Source organism: Pristis pectinata, chromosome 6, assembly GCF_009764475.1.
Source record: "Pristis pectinata isolate sPriPec2 chromosome 6, sPriPec2.1.pri, whole genome shotgun sequence".
Classification (NCBI taxonomy): domain Eukaryota; kingdom Metazoa; phylum Chordata; class Chondrichthyes; order Rhinopristiformes; family Pristidae; genus Pristis; species Pristis pectinata.
In genome coordinates this window covers 8,623,600-8,644,913 of record NC_067410.1, presented here as the reverse complement: position 1 = coordinate 8,644,913, position 21,314 = coordinate 8,623,600, and the positions used below count along the sequence as shown (strand labels likewise).

Genomic DNA, 21,314 nt, shown 5'->3' with positions numbered 1-21,314 from the left:
GTACCGAGGTCCAGTGGAAAACTTTGCCATCCATACAGATCATTTCATCACATCAGTGCATTGCGGTAGTACAAGGGAAAACAATAACAGAATGCAGAATAAAGTGTTACAGTTACAGAGAAAGTGCGGTGCAGGCAGACAATAAGGTGCAAAGTCATAATGAGGTAGATTGTGAGGTCAAGAGTCCATCTTATTGTACTAAGGGACCGTTCAATAGTCTTATAACAGCAGGATAGAAGCTGTCCTTGAGCCTGGTGGTACGTGCTTTCAGGCTTTTGTACCTTCTGCCCGATGGGAGGGGAGAGATGTCCGGGGTGGGTGGGGTCTTTGATTATGCTGGCTGCTTTACCGAGGCAGAGAGAAGTGTAGGCAGTGTCCATTGGAGGGGAGGCTGGCTTCTGTGACGTGCTGAAATCTGCAGCTTCTTGCGGTCTCGGGCAGAGCAGTTGCCGTACCAAGCCGTGATGTATCCTGATAGGATGCTTTCCATGGTGCATCTATACTTGTTCATACAACAATAATCTTGACTTGACTTGATATCCCTGCTGACCATCAAGTACCAATCCATACCTATCCCATTTACCAACCTTCTGTAGCCTTCTATGCCTTGGCAATTCATGTGCTTACTTAGACTCTTCTTAAATGTTGTGAAAGTCTCTGCTTCCACTGGCCCTTCAGGTCAAGTGTGTTCCAGAGTCCAATGACCCTCCATGTGAAAAAAAAATCCTCCTCAGATCCCCTCCGACTCACTACCCTCTACCTCTGTCTCTAGTTTAAAGGAAACGCTAGTTAAGTACATGAGGGAGAAAAGATCAGAGTTTTAGGGATCTGGTAATGGACAAGGTCCGGAAGAGCAAGAGGTGTGTCGAACATTAACACCATCATGCTCAGTTTGGTTGAATGATTTGTTTCTCTGTTGTAAATTCTATGTAAATAAATACTTAAATGGTCAAAAAACTGAGGCATCGGGAACCTGGGGCTGTAAACTGCGGGATTGTCGCCCAGGGACCAGGTAGTAGTGTCTGCTCATGAGCCGTTGTGCTTTCCCTTGTTTCCCCACTGTCTATCGCACCAGCAGCCTTGGTGAATTTTATACGTTTTCTCACATCCCATGGCGAATGTCAGAGGTCACACCCTTTAACCTCACTCAAGCGAATTCAACCCTTCCCAGAGCTGTACCTCTGGTGAAGATCAAACATGGTGAAGGGGGTTGGGGAAGATCTCCTGTTGCTACACCGAACACAAACGCCTGTGTCTTTGGGCATCTGTTGGCCATCTGTGCATCCCATCACCACTGCCTCTTGGCATCAGGTTTCGGCCCAGTTTCAAAGAGGAGCCTCAAGTCCTCACACGCAAATGGGCTTTCTTTTCCCCCAAAAAAATAATGGCACGTTTCCTCATCAATTTGCAGTAAAATAAGCCCACATCCCCACATCCACGACCAGTACAACTCGCTCGTATCCAGATAAATCCTCTGCCATTTTTGTCTCATGGTAAACAGAAGTGGAATAGAAAATTTGGATTTTTCTGCTATTGAATAGAGAAAAGTCATTCGAAATTTAAACAGACCGATCTCTGAATCAGCTCAGGTGCTGCCTTGCGCTGCCAATTTTCCAGATGTCTCTGGAGTCTCTAGGTATTCAGAATCAGAATCTGATTTATTATCACTGAATTCAATGACATGAAATTTGTTGTTTTGCAGCAGCAGTAGTGTAAAGACATAAAAATTGCCATAAATTACAAAATAAATAAATAGTGCAAAAAAAAAGAATAACAAGGTCATGTTCATGGGGTCATGGACCATTCAGAAATCTGTTGGCGGAGGGGAAGAAGCTGTTCCTGAATTGTTAAGTGTGGGTCTTCAGGCTCCTGTACCTCCTCCCCATTGGTAGTAACAAGAAGGGGGAATGTCCCGGATGGTGAGGGTCCTTAGTGATGGATGCCGCCTTCTTGAGGCGCCGCCTTCTTGAGGCACCGCCTCTTGAAGATGTCCTCGATGGAAATGAAGATTAATTGAAGATGGAATTGAAGATGGTATTGGTATTGGTTTATTATTGTCACTTGTACCAAGGTACAGTGGAAAACCGATCGTACAGATCAATTCATTACACAGTGCAGTTACATTGAGTTAGTACAGAGTGCATTGATGTAGTACAGGTAAAAACAATAACAGTACAGAGCAGAGAAAGTGCAGTGTAATAAGGTGCAAGCTCACAACGAGGTAGATCGTGAGGTCAGAGTCCATCTGGATTGATGGTATCCATCAGAGTCCCCAGATACCACTCCTTGCAAAACCATAAGCAAAAATTATTGTGCGCAGCTTTCATTAGTTATAAAATAGAACATGAGCCAATTCCATCGGGTCGAGCAGATTTGTTGAAGATGTGAAGAATAGTGGAATGCCTGTAACTGCCTGACAAGACTGGCCTCTCATGTCTCAATGTGCCTTGTCAAAGTCCCACAGATTGTTGAACCCTGCAACTCCCTGTGGCTCCCCAGTCACTTGCCATTTTATGCTACTAATTTCCACCATCCATGCTCTCGGAATCCTCTCCAGACACTTCAACACCAAAATCTGAGCTGACATTCCCAGTGGAACATCACAGGAGTGCTGCACTGTCAGAAGTGCCATCCTCTGGAAGAGAGTTTAAACTGATGTCCTAAAAATAATTTTTAAAAACTTGCACATGCAGGAAATCAGAAATAAAAGCAGAAAGTGCTAGAAACAGCCAACAGGTCAGACAGCATTTGTATAAAGGGAAACTAAGTTAACAGTTCAGATTGAAGACTCTTTGTTCGAACCATTAAAGAGAAAATAAAAGTCACAGAAAGTAGGAGACGGATGTAGCAGCTATTAGAAGCACTTAACAGAGACAAAGGAGCATCATGTGTCATATTAAACTAGTTGGTCTCATCCTATCAGAGAACATAGAACATAGAACATGGAACATAGAACGTAGAACAGTACAGCACAGACCCTTCGGCCCACAATGTTGTGCCAAACTAATGAAGCCAATGATGGCTAATTACACCTCATCTCTTCTGCCTGCACGTGGTCCATATCCCTCCATTCTCAGCACATTCATGTGCCTAGCTAGGAGCCTCTTAAAAGCTCTATCGTATCTGCCTCCATCACCACCTCTGGCAGGGCATTCCAGGCACTCACCAGTATCTTGCCCAGCACATCTCCTTTGAAACCCCCCGCCCCCCTCCCCCACCTTCATACATGCCCTCTAGTATTAGAAATTTCAACCCTGGGAGAAAGATATCGACTGTCCACTCTGTCTCGGCCTCTCATAATTTGATTAGCTTCTATCAGGCCTTCCCTCAGCCTCCATCGCTCTTGAGTAAACAACCCAAGTTTGTCCAACCTAGACATGCTCTCTAATCCAGGCAGCATCCAGTAAGCCTCTTCTGCACCCTCTCCTAAGCCTCCACATGCTTCCTATAATGGGGCGACCAGAATTGAATGCAATACTCCAGATGTGGCCTGACCAACTGTCACTACTCCAGGCCACTCCAACACCTATCAATGACATTGTCACTTCTGCAGCCAATCCCAAACCTATTGGTGTCAGACGCGAAGCCCACAGGTCAATTCAACACCTATTAATGCTGTTATCACTCCTGCAGTCAATCCAACACCTATCGATGTGCTGGTGGTAGCTCCCATTATACAAGGAGAACACTGGGTTTGAACATAGTGATAGAAAGTCTTGCATAACTCTATGACTCTGTATAACATCTTTCAAGACATTCCAAAGTCCACAAAGCCCTGTTCAGAGTGTAGGCACTGCTATAAAGTGGGACATAGTTAGCTCCCTCCAATATGTACCAGTTTTGGTTGAATGATAAGGATTGTCCAGGACCCTGGGCAAACCCTTCTGATGCTCTTCACAATAGTACAGGCACGGTAGAGTTAGCGGTTACAGAGCCAGCAACCCAGGTTCAATTCCGGCCGTCTGTAAGGAGTTTGTACATTCTCCCTGTGTCTGTGTGGGTTTCCTCCGGGTGCTCCAGTTTCCTCCCACATTCCAAAGACGTACGGGTTAGGAAGTTGTGGGCATGCTATATTGGCGCCGGAAGCGTGGCGACACTTGCGGGCTGCCCCCAGAACATTCTACGCAAAAGATGCATTTCACTGTGTGTCTCGATGTACACATGACTAATAAAGAAATCTGATCTTATCTTATCTTAAATTATGACCAGCTGAGTGTGTAGGTGGGGCCTCAGTGTTGTGTCTATTGCAAGTGATAAGACCTCTGAGAGTGCAGCCCTCCCTCAGCACACTGCAGACTCTCCAGTGAAGAATGCTATCTCGATGGGTGCAGGGCCATTGCTCTGCCCTTGCTCTCAGAGTTCCCCACAGTGATGGTAGGACTGGAGAAACTGGGAGTGGGGGAGGGGGCAGGAGGGAGATTTGCCAAGCTTGAAAGCACACTTAGCTTGAATAAACAAAAGCAATCCATTCATCTCACTCACTCTGTGCGCAATCAAACTAACCTCCAAACTCACAGGCAGTCTTCCTTAAAGGGCCTGTGTGTTTGCAATCAATCAAGTGCAGGGTAGCTCGCTAAACTGTGGTTTATCTATGGGCCACAAGGCTCTGTCAATGAGGAAGTAAGTGGCTACTTCTACAGGCAAGGGTTTTAGCTCACTCTCGGCTTTGTCAGATGCTGAATGGTGGCCAACCAAGGAGTCAGCAAAGGACAGATATCCATGGATGTCCAGTCCCTATACACTTCCATTCCCCACCAGGAAGGCTTTAAGGCTCTTTGTTACCTTCTGGTAGTGTAGCAGTTAGCGTAACGCTTTATAGTGTCAACGACCCAGGTTCAAATCCGGCCACTGTCTGTAAAGAGTTTGTACGTTCTCCCTGTGTCTGCGTGGGTTTCCTCCGGGTGCTCCGGTTTCCTCCCACATTCCAAAGGCGTACAGGTTAGGAAGTTGTGGGCACGCTACGTTGGCGCCAGAAGTGTGGCGACACTTGCGGGCTGCCCCCAGCACACTACGCAAAAAGATGCATTTCACTGTGTGTTTCGATGTACATGCGACTAATAAAGATATCTTATCTTATAGAAACTTTAACATGGATGTCCCATCCTTGTACACTTCCATTCACCATCAGGAAGGTCTTTGGGCTCTTTCTTTCTGGAAATGTTCTAACGCAGAAATCCATATTCCCGTTCGGCCCATCAAGTCTATGCCAGCTCTCAGAGAAATCCCATTCCCACATCAATCTTCCCTTTAACCTATTCTCCTCACATTCCCATTGACTCCCCTAAGACAGCAGCCCAGCAAAGCATCTGGAAGGTGCTGCAGGAACTCAGCGGGTCAGGCAGCATCTGTGGAGGGAAATGGACAGTCGACGTTTCAGGTCGAGACCCTTCATCTGGACTGAGAGCTATAAGGGGAGATGGCCAGTAGGAAGAGGAGAAGGGAAGGGGTGGAGCAAGAGCCACCAAGGTGAGTTCCTCCAGCATCTTGTTTGCTGCTCCAGCTTCAAGCATCTGCAGTCTCTTGTGCCTCCGTCCTTTGGAGGCAATGTTGAACTGCAGCACTGTTTGCTCTTGCAAGGTGGTACTTTGTCAAGGGGTTATTGAACCGTTCTCCCCACTGACCCGGCCAAGTTCTATCCTTCGACTGCCATCACTGGCAATGGATTATCCAGCCATTTGTGGGATCTTGCTGTGTGTAAATTGAAGTCCCCATCTCCCATCCCCCAACCAATACGACATTCAAGTAAGAGTTCACAGCCTTTGGGGCTCCCTTGGGGTTTTGGGAGGTGCTATACAAATGTAAGCCTTCCTTTACCACAACAAACCTTCCCAAGTACAACTAAGTTCGGGCAATAAATACCGCCCTGTCCAATGACACGTCTGGTAAAAGAATAAAAATAAACATTGCATATTGTCAACTAAGTTCAAGAATACTCGGAATAAATATTTAACATTGTTTGTAATAATTGGAAGATAAAAATCTAGCTTGAGCTTGTCACCTCTAACTGGCCAGACCTATATGTGACTCCAGCCCCAAACACCATGGGCAACTTGACTTCGACAAAGAGTACTCACACCCACGTTGTAGGAGAAGTTTTGTTTTGTAAATGGCCTGGAAGTATTGGCCAGAGTTTATCTGAGATGACTGCTTTAATTTGTTAATTAAAGGTAAAGTTCCTGTTGGTGTGAGAAGACATTTGCAACAACAGTTAGCTCTCTCCTTAACATTAGTTAGATTAAAAATCGTACCCTTTTGCTTAAGCAGCGGAAAATCTTATACCCCTGCTCTGCCACCCAGCAGTAAGTGTTTGTAATGTATCTTGCAAAGATACTCTTTTGAACATACTCTTATACAGCGTGTCAATGCCTTCTGAAGACATCACAGTGTCAGAGTGACCCCCACTGGCCACAGCCATGTTCCACAGGAAGTTGGGGCAGGGGCGAAATTGATATCTTTATTAGTCACATGTACATCGAAACACACAGTGAAATGCGTCTTTTTGCATAGAGTGTTCTGGGGGCAGCCCACAAGTGTCGCCACGCTTCTGGCACCAACATAGCATGCCCACAACTTCCTAGCCATACGTCTCTGGAATGTGGGAGGAAACCAGAGCACCCAGAGGAAACCCACACAGACACGGGGAGAACGTACAAACTCCTTACAGACAGCGGCCGGAACTGAACCTGGGAAGCTGGCGCGGTAAAGCGTTACGCGAACCGCTGCACTACCGATTAGATTACCTTATTGTCATATACACCAGGATGCAATGAAATTCTTTGTTCATGTGAAACTCACAGAGAAAACATTGTAAACAACAAATTTCACATCACTAGTCACTGATCATAAATCTAATTCTGATTCTGAGTATACAAGGTAATAGTAAATACAACACTAAATACAACGAGCAACACACACAAAAAGTGCTGGAGGAACTCAGCAGGTCAGGCAGCATCTATGGAGGGAAATAAACTGTCGATGTTTCGGGTCGAGACCCTTCATCAGGACTGGAAAGGAAGAGGGCAGAAGCCAGAAAAAGGTGATCAGGGGAGGGGGAGGAGCACAGGCTGGCAGGTGATAGGTGAGTCCAGGTGAGAGGGGGGAGGTAGGTGGGTGGGGGAGGGGGGGGAGATGTAAGAAGCTGATAGGTAGAAGGGGCAAAGAGCTGAAGAAGAAGGAATCCGGTAGAAGTTGCCCTCCCCTAAGAATGTGAGAGTTAAGAGTTAAGAGTCTGAGAATGTGGCAGCACCACTGGAAAGGGGTTGTGAGAGAGATGATTGGTTCAGGAGTCTGAATTCACACTCATCTCAAGTAAGCTCCAGGCCATAGCTCCGTACAAGCGGGGGTTGTTATTCTCTTGGCCATGCCACTCCATATCTGTCAATTCCACTCTTACTTTTAACTTCACACTTAGATTACCTCCCTCTGTATTTTCAAGAAAAATTCACAGATTCATTTAAAGTGCATGTCAGAATTTATTGATGTACACAAGGAAAGCACCTATTAATTAGCACCGCTTAACATCAATTCTTTCCGCACATTCTTGGGCTTTTCCCTTTTAATGTATTCCTGCTTGAGGACTTTGATGGGAAAGGTGACTTGGTCTCAGAGGCCAGTGGTGCAGCTGGCAGAGCCACTGGCTCACAGCGCTGTCGACCTGAGTTCAATCCTGACCTCTGCTGCTGTCTGTGTGGAGTTTGCATGTTCTCCCTGTGGCCCCGTGTGTTTCCTCTGGGTGCTCCGGTCTCCTCCCACATCCCAAAAAGACCTGTGTGTTGGTAGGTTAACTGACCGCTGTAAGTTGCCCCAAGTGTGCAGGTGAGTGGTAGAATCTGGGAGGAGTTGATGGGAATGCGAGGGGAATAAAAAAATGAGGATTGGCGTAGCTATGGTGTAAATGGTGCTTGTGGGACGAGGGGCTGGCTTTACTGCTATGTGATTCAATAAGATAAGATATCTTTATTAGTCACACGTACATCGAAACACACAGTGAAACGCATCTTTTGTGTAGAGTGTTCTAGGGGCAGCCCGCAAGTGTCGCCACACTTCCAGTGCCAACATAGCGTGCCCACAACTTCCTAACCCGTACATCTTTGGAATGTGGGAGGAAACCGGAGCACCCGGAGGAAACCCACGCAGTCACGGGGAGAACGTACAAAATCCTTACAGACAGTGGCCGGAATTGAACCTGGGTTGCTGGCGCTGTAATAGCATTATGCTAACCGCTATACTACCGTGCCTGCCTGAAACCCTTTCAATTGGCCGCTCCTGCTTGTCCAAACAGAACTGCCCCGGCATCTAATATGCAGACAGCAAGATCCCACAAACCGTGACGGGAGAGAAAGCAGGTACAGGCCATCCCCTGGGTTCCATTTTCATGGACATCCATAAGTCAATTTTGTCCATAAGTTGGAAAATGCACAAAAATCACTTGATATGATAACTACACTTCCACAGTATTGTAATGAATGGCATCAAAAGCACATGAGGCTGATAAGAAAGAACAATTACTAAAAGTAGGGAGAGAAAACTAGTTCTGCTGTTCGTAAGAGTGAATGTGAGTACATACATCAGACTTTTGAATCTAAGGTAAGATGAGATTTCTTTATTAGTCACATGTACATCAAAACACACAGTGGAATGCATGTTTTGCATAGAGTGTTCTGGGGGCAGCCCGCAAGTGTCGCCACGCTCCCGGCGCCAACATAGCGTGCCTACAACTTCCTAACCTAAACGTCTTTGGAATGTGGGAGGAAACCGGAGCACCCGGAGGAAACCCATGCAGACACAGGGAGAACGTACAAACTCCTTACAGACAGCGGCCGGAATTGAACCCACATCACTGGCGCTGTAATAGCGTTACGCTAACTGCTACACTACTGTGCCTGCCCTTTCTAATAATAATGTTACTAATAATAATAAAATAATATAATAATATTACGAGAGCTTGTTCACAAGTCCGGGTGTCCATAAGCCAGGCGTTCCTAAGGCCTGTAATCATTGATGTAGACTGTGGAATAAATATTAACTGAGAAACCAGGGGCAAGTCCCCTGTTCTTGAAATAATTCCTTAGGATCTTAATAAACAGACAGGGACTTGGTCTGATGTCAGACCCAGAACTCAGCAGTCACAGCTGTAGTTTCTCAGCATTCTCAGTATTGTGCTCTGAGGTGTCAGCTTAGATTTATGCACTCAGAACCTGGAGTGGGGCTTGAACTCCTGACTTTCTGACTTAAAGCAGAGAACCCCAACACTGGGCCAAGGCTCACACTTAATCCCACATGATGCTGTGATTCACTCACTCACTTGCGTTAATAGGTTCCATATTCCAACAACCTTTGTTCAATGAGTGTTGCCTTTAACATCTCTTTGATTCGGTTTGATGAATGCTGAGCTCACGCCCCATCTGGTACCTGAGGTGTGACTCAGTGGGTAGCCAACTCACCTCTACATCTGAAGGTTGTGTATCCAAGAGACTTGGGAGACTTCGGAGTCTGGTGGTACTCAAGGGAATGGAGTACAAAAATCCACACTGGAACTCAGGGAGTGCTCCTCTGCTGGAGCCACCATCTCAACCTATATTAGAACAGGAAACATAGAACAGTACAGCACAGGAACAGGCCCTTTGGCCCACCATGTCTGTGCTGACGATGATGCCAAATTAAACTAAATCTCTTCTGCCTGCACATGATCTATATCCCTCCATTCCCTGAATATTCATGTGTCTATCTAAAAGCCTCTTTAAAGCCACTATCACATCTGTTTGCACCACTACCACACCAAGCAGCCCATTCCAGGCACCTACCTCTCTCTGTGTAGCAAACTTGCCCCACACATCTCCTTTAAACTTTCCTCCTCTCATCTTAAACCCATGCCCTCTAGCATTTGACATACCTACCCTCGGAAAAAGATTCTAACTCTCTACCCTAACAATGCCTCTCATAACTTTATAAACTTCTATCAGGTCTCCCCTCGGCCTCCGACGCTCCAGAGAAAACAACTCAAGTCTGTCCAACCTCTCCTTATAGCTTATACCCTCTCATCCAGGCAGAATCCTGGTGAACCTCTTCTGTACCCTTTCCACAGCCTCCACATCCTCCCTGTAATGGGGCGACCAGAATTGCATATTTCGACCCAGATGGAGATCATCTGGTCCATTCTGACTCCCAGGATTGCAATTCCATGTCCCATTCTCTTTATTTTCCCTGTACCCTCTCTCTCATATGCCCATCAACTCCTCTTTGATTCTTTTGCCACTTACCAACACTAAAGGGTAATTTGCAGTAGCCAATTGACCTACCACCTTTGGGAGATGGGAGCAAACCGGAGCACCTGGGAAAACCCTCAGGAAGAATGTGGAAACTCCACACAGACAGCTCCCAAGGGTAGGACCTCACCCAGATCCTTCAGTTGTTCATATTCTGAAGGATAGGCAACTTCTCCATAATGTCCTGATCAAGTTTTATGGGCACAGTGACTCAGTGATTACCAGGAATTCAGAGCCTTGGGTGAGTAATCCAGAAACATTAGTTTAAATCCCTTTGCTGGCACAGGGGAATTTAATAAAGAAAATAAAATGAAACACTAAATTAAATAAATTGTGCAATAAGCAGCTGGCATCAGGAATGGTGACCAGCAATTTACCACATTATTGTAAAAGCCACATTTTCCACTAAATTCCTTACCAAGTGTATTGGTGACTCCATTCCCACAGGTTGATGTGAATCCAAACTCTGACATGGCTGGGCAAGCCAATGACAATTGGGGTTGGGTTGTAAATCTAAGCCAATTTAGTAATGCCCATCATCCTATGAATGATTAAACAAATAACTCAACCAACATCGCTAAACAAATTATCTGATTAATATCACATTGCTGCTTGTGGGAGCTTGCTGTGCACTAATTGACTTCTGTATTTCCCACATTACAATAGTGCCTATACTCCAACGGTACTCTGTTGGCTTTGCAAGTCCATAAAAGGCATCATGTAAATAGAAACAAAAATTCTGACAAAGCCCAAATAAACAGTACTTCTTTTTGTTTTAAGCATTGCAAAATAATTTCACTTCTGGTAGATGGGGGATTTGAATCCCATGTCCTCAGGTGCATTCCCATCAATTAGAGCGCCCAGGTCCTGGTGACTGTCTAGACAGAGTGGAGCAAGACTGAGGGAAGTCAGACTGCATTCCATTGATGGGAGTGGAGGTCCTTGTGGCTTTGCACTAAGGGTGAGCCAGAGTGGGTGAGATTCAGCCTTCAGAAGATCAGTCAGGCACCGTTTAAATACTCTGGCATCCTCCTGGGAACTTGCCAACACAAAACATAAATTTTCTACAAATCAAACAAAAACTGCAGAGGTTGGAAATCTCAACTAAAAGCAGAAAATGTTGGAAATGCTCAGCAGGTCAGGCAGCATCTGTGGGAAGAGGAAGAGTTAATGTTTCCCAACTGAGACCCTTTGACAGAATGGGTCGCAGGTCTGAAATGTTCTGATAAAGGGTCATAGAGTCATAGAGAGACACTGCATGGACACAGGCCATTTGGCCCACCAAGTGTGTACTGACTTGAATGATAGAGAAATGGAGGGCTAGGAGGGAGGGAAAGGTGAGGTAGAATTTAGAGCAGGACAAAATGTCCGCACAGCATCGTGGGCTGAAGGGCCTGTACTGTGCTGTAATGCTCCGTGTTCTACGTTCAACTATCAATTGCACATGTACACTAATCCTACCCAAATCCTAATTTTTATTCTCCTCATGTTCTTATCGACTCCCCCCGGATTCTACCATTCACATATACAGGAAGGTGGGAGGAAACTGAGCAACGGAGGAAACTCATGTAGTCACAAGGAGAACATGCAAACTCCACACAGATAGCACCGGAGGTCAGGATTGAACCCGGGTGTCCGGCGCTGTGAGACAGCGACTCTACTGGCTGTGCCACTGTGCTACCCCAAAGCCTGAAATATTAACACTGTTTCTCTTTCCACAGATGCTGCCTGACCTGCTGAGTGTTTCCAGCTTAAATGTTCTACTGCTCAATGTAAAATATTATGGCTCATGAATGAAGCAAAACAGAAAATAAAGACTTGCTTTATCATAAATCTCTTGCGTCACATTCAGAATGTCCTAATGTGCTTTACAGCAAGTGAAGTAGCAATGTAGTGTGATCACTCTTGTAATATAGGAAGTATGGTAGCTAATTTGTGCTTAGCAAGATCCCACAAGGAGCAACGTAATAATGGTCTCTATCCTTTACAAATGTTCATTGAGATAATATATCTTGGTCAGGATAAAGGAGAAGTCTCCCTTGCTCTTTCTCAAAAGAGTGTCATGGGATCCTTCACCTCAGGAAGCAGACAAGATCATTGTTTCATGTCTTTGAGTCATAGAGTCACACAGCACAGAAACAGGCCCTTTGGCCCAAACGATCCATGCCAACCAAGATTCCCATCTAAGATACTCCCAGTTGTCCACAATTGACCTATATCCCTCTAAACCTTTCCTATCCACATACCTGTCCAAATGTCTTTTAAATGTTGTTAATGTACTGTACCTGCCTCAACCACTTCCTCCGGCAGCTCGTTCCATATGCTGACCACCATCTGGGTGAAAAAGTTGCCCATCAGGTTCTTATTAAATCTCTCCCCTCTCACCCTAAGTCTATGCCCTCTAGTTCCTGATTCCCCAACCCTGGAAAAAAACTGTGCCCATTCACCCTATCTACTCCCCTCATGATTTTATACACCTCTGTAAGTCACCTTTCAGTCTCCTATGCTCCAAGGAAAAAAGTCCCAGCTTGCTCAACCTCTCTGCATAACTCAGTCCCTTGAGTCCCAGCAACATCCTTGCAAATCTCCTCTGCACTCTTTCCAGCTTAATGGCACCTTTTCGATAGCAGAGTGGCCAAAACCAAATGCAATATGCGAAAATGTGGTCTCACAAACATCTTGTACAATTGCAACATAACATCCCAGCTTCTGTACACAATGCCCTGACTGATGAAGGCCAGTATGCCCAACGCCACCTTCACCATCCTGTCTACCTGCAACACCACTTTCAGGTAACCATGTACTTGTACTCCTAGATCCCTAGGTTCTACAACACTCCTCAGGGCCCTACTGTTCAATGTGAAAATCCTACCCTCATTTGTCTTCCCAAAAATACAACATTTTGGGAAGACAAACATGGCACATCTATCAGTGTAGCATTCTCTTGGCACAGCACTGGATTGTCAGGCTAGTTTGTTTTGCTCATGTCTCTGGGTTGGGAATTGAAGGTTCTGAGTCAGAGATGAGAGAGACCAACAGAACCACAGACGATCCTGTGAGCCTTATAACCACAACGACATTCTCACTGAAATGGAAGCCAGTGGTAGATATACACTGGCGCCAACGTGGAGCTTTCTGCTTCTACTTTCTTACTTTGCTTTACCGAATCCCTCAAAATTACACGTTCAAAATGGAAGTTGGAAGTCAACATTTGTGATTGAGTGGAATATTTGACAGTGGCTGATAAAGTGAAACTGCTCCTGTCTTCAGCTTTCACAGCTCAATCTAGTGAATACTGCTTTGGGCAATGTTAGAAGCAGTTAATAGGACAGCCCCCAAAGCCTTCTTCACCATCTATTTACAGAGGATGGAACTATGTGACTTTCCCATTTTCAAAGCTCGTAAACATCTCTTGTTTTTCAAACTCGTCCATAGCCTCTCCCCTCTCTATTTCTGTAATCTCCCCCACCCCTACAAGATTCATGTGTTGTTATGTGTGTATGTATCTTGCAGAAGATCAATGGGATGGAATGACATTAAAGCTGGTGTATAATGTACCACCATTTGCAGTCAGCAAACAATCCATGTATAGACTAGATAAGCCACAGCAGTCTGTATTGGGAGGTTTTACTTATCCCAAACAACGTAGTAAGTACACAACAAACTGCTGGAGGAACTCAGCAGGTCAGGCAGCATCTATGGAGCGGAGAGATTGTCATCGTCTTGGGTTGAGACCCTGCCTCAGGACTGAGAGTGCAGAGGGGAGAGAGGTGAGAGGGAGGGTTTAGGCAGCAGCTGGCAGGCAATAGGTGGAACCAAGGGAGGAGGCGAATGATGGGCAGGTGGAGCCAGGTGGGGGCAGGTGAGGGTGAAGGTGCAGTCTGAGGCTGGTAGGTGATGTGGAGGCATCAAAGGGCTGCAGATTCTGGAACCTGATGAGGAAGGAATGTGACAGGTGTGACCAGAATAAGGGATGACGGGCAGGTGGAACCAATGGGGGAGAAGATGGGAGACCCAGTGGTTTCAGTGTGTGGGTGACGGATAGATGGAACCACATGGGGAAGGGGAAGGAAGCAGAGAGTATGCAGGGATGAGTGGAGGGTAAAGGTGCAACATCGACAACACGGAAGTTGACTGTGAACATTGGTAATGTTTTCCCTTCCTTCCAGTTCCAGTAACATCACACAGTTTGTGGCACTTGAGCTCGAAGATTTACTGGAGTGTAATGGCGTCTGACAAACTCTCACTCTACCCAGTGTCAAATGAAAGAGTGGCAAGAGCCTTAGAGAAACATTAAAAACCACGTAATGGACAGCTCGGCAAGTTCTATACTGAATCACAGATTGGCATCCTTATGGTCAAATACAAGATCTTTATATACAAGATCTTTATTAGTCACATGTACATCGAAATAGTGAAATGCATCTTTGCGTAGAGTGTTCCGGGGGCAGCCCGCAAGTGTCGCCACACTTCCGGCGCCAACGTAGCATGCCCGCAACTTCCTAACCCGTACGCCTTTGGAATGTGGGAGGAAACCGAAGCACCCGGAGGAGACCCACGCAGTCGCGGTGAGAACGTACAAACTCCTTACAGACAGCGGCCGGAATTGAACCCAGGTCGCTGGCGCTGTAATAGCGTTGCGCTCACCGCTACACTACCGCACCTTGAACAACTCCACACCCAACCACGAAGTCCACACTGATTGAGATCTTCAAACTATGCTCAGCTTGCTTTGCCCAGTGATAGTGGAGCACAGTGATGTTGTCACAGTGATGCAGCAGGGTTTGATCCTGGCCTCGGGTGCTGTCGGTATGGAGCTTGCATATTCTCCCTGTGACTGTGTGGGTTTAACACAGATGCTGTGATTTCCTCCCACGTCCCAAAGGACATGCAGGTTGGTGGGTTAACAGGCCGCTGTAATTTTCCCCTGGTGTGCTGGTGGATGTAGGAGAATCAGAGTGGAGTTGATGGGCGTGTGAAAGAGAACAGGTCCCAAGGAAATAAATAGGGCAGTGGCAATAGTACGATTGCGCTGAGAACCAGCATAGACTTGATGGACCGAATGGCTTCTTTCTACGTCATAAGTAAATACGAAAAACGTGAGCTGAAAGAAAACAAGTTAGACTGTGGTCCCTGAACCGAGGCGGGCGTCCTTCAAGAGAGTGCCACTGTAAGGTGCTCAAGAAAGCAAGGCAGAGGTGGTAAGCTCGAAGATTTAGTGAGGTGCTAGGAGCTGTTTGCCCGAGACTCAGAATTTGTGGAGTTGTTGAATTTTTTGGCACCAGTAACTGCAGTTTGAAGTTCACAGTGTTGAACCGAGTGAACCTGCAAATCATCTGGTGACATAGCAGAAGGAGAGAGTGAACCCGAGTGGAGTTACTTTAGACCTGAGCAAAAAACGAGCTGCTGGAGGAACTCAGCGGGTCGGGCAGCGTCTGTGGAGGGAAGTGGACAGTCGACGTTTCCGGTCGAGACTTTTCAATCTGGATTCCAAACGTCGACTGTCCCTTTCCCTCCACAGATTCTTCCTGACCCACTGAGTTCCCCCAGTAGTTCGCTATTTGCATCAGATTCCAGCATCTGCAGCGTACTTGAGACCTTGTTTGGCTGGAAACAGGATGATAACAGGGAGCTGATTCAGGAAGGGCAGGAGGTCCCAGGAACTCCCATGGGTATCAGAAAACAAGTAAAACTGCAGATGCTGGAATCTCAAACAAAAGCAGAAATGCTGGAAGAACTCAGCCAGTCGAAGCAGCATCTGGGGAAAGGGAATGTATCAGGTCGGAGACCCTTCCTCAGATTCTTCGCCCATTCTGAGGAAATGTCCCTGTCCCGAAACGCACTCTATGCGCGTTTTGAACAGAAGGGGAGTGGATTGTCACCACCCACCCTGGCAGCCTCGAATGCAACTAAACCTGTGATCACTGTTGAGGACGTAAGATCAGTCTTCCAGAGAGTGAACACGAGGAAAGCATCTGGCCCATATGGTGTCCCTGGCCGTGTGCTCAGATCTTGTGCTGATCAACTGGCAGTAGTATTTGCGGACATATTTAATCTCTCCCTGCTTCAATCTCACGTTCCCACCTGTTTTAAGAAGACCACTATCAACCCAGCACCAAAGAAAAGCAAGGTAACATGCCTCAATGACTACCGACCGGTGGCTCTGACATCCACCATCATGAAGTGCTTTGAGAGTTTGGTCATGGCACACAGCAGCTTCAGCCTACCAGTCAATCTTGACCCACTGCAATTCATCTATCACTAAAACAGATCTACAGCGGACGCCATCTCCCTGGCCCTACACTCAGCTCTGGAGCACCTGGATAGTAAAGGCACCTACGTTAGACTATTGTTTATTGACTACAGCTCTGCCTTCAATACTATAATCCCAAGCAAACTTGTCACCAAACTCTGAGACCTAGGACTCAACACCTCCCTCTGTAACTGGATCCTTGACTTTTTAACCAACAGACCGCAATCAGTAAGGATAGGCAGCAATACCTCCGGCACGATTATTCTCAACACTGGTGCCCCACAAGGCTGCGTCCTCAGCCCTCTACTCTACTCACAACACACTCATGACTGTGTGGCCAGATTCTGCTCTAACTCCATCTACAAGTTTGCAGATGATACCACCATTGTAGGCCGTATCTCAAACGGCAATGAGTCGGAGTACAGGAAGGAGATAGAGAGCTTAGTGGAATGGTGTCATGGCAACAACCTTTCCCTCAATGTCAACAAAACTAAAGAGCTGGTCATTGACTCCAGGAAAAGGGGCGGTGTACATGCACGTGTCTACATCAACGGTGCTGAGGTCAGGAGGGTTGAGAGCTTCAAGTTCCTAGAAGTGAGCATCACCAACAGCCTGTCCTGGTCAAATCATGTAGATGCCATGGTCAAGAAAGCTCACCAGCGCCTCTACTTCCTTGTGAGGCTAAAGAAATTTGGTTTGTCCCCTTTGACTCTCACCAACTTCTATCGATGTACGATAGAAAGCGTCCGATCTGGATGTATCACGGCTTGGTACGGCAACTGCTCTGCCCATGACCGCAAGAAACTGCAGAGAGTTATGGACACAGCCCAGCGCATCACGGACACCAGCCTCCCCTCCTTGGACTCTGTCTTTACCTCTCGCTGTCTTGGTGAAGCAGCCAGCATAATCAAAGACCCCATCCACCCCGGTCATTCTGTCTTCTCTCCTCTTCCATCGGGTAGAAGATACAGGAGCCTGAGGGCACGTACCACCAGACTTAAGGACAGCTTCTATCCCACTGTGATAAGACTATTGAACAGTTCCCTTATACAATAAGATGGACTCTGACCTCACGATCTACCTTGTTGTGACCTTGCACCTTATTGCACTGCACTTTCTCTGTAGCTGTGACACTTTAGTTTGTACTGTTATTGTTTTTACTTGTACTACGTCAATGCACTCTGTACTACCTCAGTGCACTCTGTACTAACTCAATGTAACTGCACTGTGTAATGAATGGACCCGTACGATCGGTATGCAAGACAAGCTTTTCACTGTAGCTCGGTACAAGTGACAATAATAAACCAATACCAATACGTTAACTGGTTTCTCGTTCCACAGAGGTTGCTTGACTGGCTGAGGTCTTCCAGCTTTTCTGCCTTTCTTCCTCGAATGTCAGTATCTTTAAGAAGCTGTCAGAGACTGTGGAAACTACTTCAAAGGGTTAATCTTTAAATGCAAGTGTGATGTGTAAATTTAGCTGGAATGCGTGTGGTAAATAAGATATCTTTATTAGTCACATGTACATCGAAATACACGTAGAGTGTTCTGGGGGCAGCCCGCAAGTGTCGCCACGCTTCCGGCGCCAACATAGCATGCCCACAACTTCCTAACCCATACATCTTTGGAATGTGGGAGGAAACCGGAGCACCCAGAGGAAACCCACACAGTCATGGGGAGAACGTACAAACTCCTTACAGACAGCGGCCGGGATTGAACCCGGGTCGCTGGCACTGTAACAACATTACTCTAACCGCTACACTACCGTGCCTGCCCTAACTGGGGTACATTTCAACCTTTACCCGCTTTTTAAAAAAAGTAGTCATATATGTGTATATGTCCCTTTGAGAATACTAATGAGATAGTATAACATCACAACAGGTATATAATACTGCCATCTTTGATGAGCAGGGATTAGGTGAATATTAGTAGGTTGTGGTGAGGGACCAATTTACCAACCAGCATAGGAGGTAGCCAATGTTCATCAGCAACAATGCCTGGTTATGTTTTTGCATCATTAGCAAGACATTTGCAGCCATTAGCTTAGTTAAAATGCAAAGTGTGGTACCTCAGTTTGGGCCTGCTCATCCACAAGAGTTCATTTCTCCTCTTCAGAATGCACACAGTGTCTGAGTTTAATGCCTTACTTGGAAGTTGGTGACTCTGACGTTTTAGCATTCCCCGTGGATTTTTCGATCTCCTGAGGGTTTGTGAACCCACAAACTTTTGTTTCAGAGAGTGCTACCAACCAAGTCAGAGCTGACACCCGAAGGAAGCTCTTGTTGAGCCTTTTCAAACTGGAATGAACTATTTAACTTCAGATTATATTTGGCAGCAAACACTGAGTTTGCAATGTCCTTATCGTTGTTTCCATGCTGAGTAAATTTCACACTGGTGTTTCTATATCCTGTTGACCACAAGACTGTTATGCTGGTCAAGTGTTCTTAGTTCCTGCCAAACTATTGTCAATGAAGGCATTGTGTTGGGAAAAACAACAATTTAATCCGCAACATTCATTATTTAGTTCTTTTGTGCATACTACTAATTCCTCAGGAAATGGTTTTGTTAGTTTTTATATATTTTACATGTTGAATTGTATATCAACAACTTGAGGGCCTGACCACTGGGAATGTGCAACGGATTTCTGAGCCAGTTTTCATCACAGTCTACTTCTAAGTCAGGTCAAGACCATCAACTCTAGTTGGACATAATCCTGGAAGTTTCCTCATTTAACCTTCTGCCTGCAGACATAAGACTGTAATATAAAGAAACAGGAGGAGGCCATTAGCCCCTCCTGCCTGTTCTACCATTCAATAAGCTCATGGCCAACCTTTCACCTCAACATCACTTTTCTGCATTATCTTCAAATCCTTTGCATTCCTGGGCACCTAGAAGTCCGTCGCCCTTGTGGTCAAACAGCCCTTTTTTATGTCTCTTCAATCTCTTTGGAACAGCATTCAAGAGAAAGGAAATTTTTAAAAACCACCATTCCTTTAATTTCCTGCAACATTTTCCACTGATTATTTCCTTCAAGACTGTTCAACAGAGGCTCTCCTGGGGTGAGGAGAATGGTCCTCAGAGACAGAACGAGAGGAAGGGAATTTATTCGCTGGAGAATGAGAGATAATTCCATTGAAATATAACAAATGGGTTTGAAGGGGTATATGCTGAGAGGGCAAAGTCTCTGCTGGGGAAGACTGGAAGTGGGGCAATGGTCATAGGTAAGAGAAAGGCCTCAGGACTGAGATAGCTGAAGATCTCTTTTCATCAAGGGTTGTGAACCTCTGTACTTCTCTATTCCTAAGGGCTGGGGGAGTGAGTCCTTAAGTATATTGAAGACAGAGGTTTGGACTGTAGGAAAGTCAAGGTAATGGGAACAAGGTAGGAAAGTGAAGCTGAGACCAGTGACCCGACAAGCTTATTGAATGACAGAGCAGGCTTGAGGGTTAATCAGCCTACTTTTGCTCCTAGTTCCCACACTCCAATGATTGTACAAGTTTCCAGGAACCTAATCTTTCAGTTCCTGGAGGTTCCAAGGCAAATCTGGAGGCCTGACAGCAACAGGTCAGCCAGAGTTTGGGTTCGATGTGGGATAAATGTGTTCTGGGCTCTCTCCAGGAGCAATCACGAGTAGAGTCAGAGTGCCAGTTTGGGTCGAAAAGCTGGTGCACTCATCTCTAAGGCAGGGATCATTAGGAGTGCTCTCCCCTGAGAGAAACTTTAACCCAAGGTTCATTTAAGTGGAGCCTGAGAAAACGTGTCTTAGACTTCAATAGGTCTGTTCCGCTTTGTGGGATCTTGGGACAAAAATGTCCCCCTCTCTTTGCCCCAACATTTACTGAGGAGGAACTTTTTCCTCCAAAGGATATTTAGAATCTGGAGCACACTGCTTGAGGGGGTGGTGGAGGCAGATACTCTCACAATATTGAAGAAGTATCCAGATGAATACTTGATGGAATTTAACTTAAACGTGCGAAGTGATGCATTTTGCGAAGTTAAACCAGACAGGACTTACACAGTAAATAACAGGGCCTGAAAGAATGTTGCAGAACAGTGAGACCTAGGGGTACAAGTACATACTTCCCTGAAAATGCCGACACAGAATGGTGAAAAAGGTGTATGGCATGTCTCCCTTTATTGGATGGGGCATTAAGTACAAGAGTTGAGACATCATGTTACAGCTGTATAGGACGTTGGAGAGTCCACATCTGGAATATTAAGTGTGGTTCTGGTTGCCTTACTATAGGAGGGATGTGATTAAGTTAGAGAGGATGCAGAAAAGATTCACAAGGATGCTGCTGGATCCGGAGGGCTTGAGTTATGAGGAGAGACTGGATCGGCTGGGACTGTTTTCCTTGGAGTGAAGGAGGCTGAGGGATGACATTATAGAGGTTCATAAAGTCACGATGGGCAGAGATAAGGTGGATGGTCAAGTCTTTTTCCCAGATTAGGAGAGTCTAAAACAAGAGGGCATAGGTTTAAGGTGAGAGGGGGAAGATTTAAAGGGAACCTGAGAGGCAAGTTGGTGGACATATGGAACGAGCTGCTGGAGGAGGTATAGAGGCAAGTTTTTTTTTCCCCAGGGTTGAAATGTCTAAAACTAGAGGGCATGCATTTAAGGTGAGAGGGGGAAAATTCAAAGACAATGTGCGGGGCAATTTTCTTTTTGCACAGAGAGTGGTGGGTGCCTGGGATGTGCTGCCATGTGTGGTAGTGGGGGCAGATACAATAGAGGCATTTAAGAGGCTCTTAGATAGGCACATGAATATGCAGAGAATGGAAGGACATGGACAATG

General features: G+C 46.0%; 1 long non-coding RNA gene across 1 annotated transcript in view; it reads right to left on the bottom strand.

Moving 5' to 3' along the window:
• The window catches only part of LOC127572065 (uncharacterized), a 79,192-nt gene extending 60,584 nt beyond the window's left edge, over positions 1–18,608 (bottom strand). The window contains exon 1 of the long non-coding RNA XR_007956554.1: positions 18,587–18,608. This is a non-coding gene — a long non-coding RNA (uncharacterized LOC127572065). The remainder of the gene's footprint in view (positions 1–18,586) is intronic.
• Positions 18,609–21,314: the final 2,706 nt, after the last annotated feature.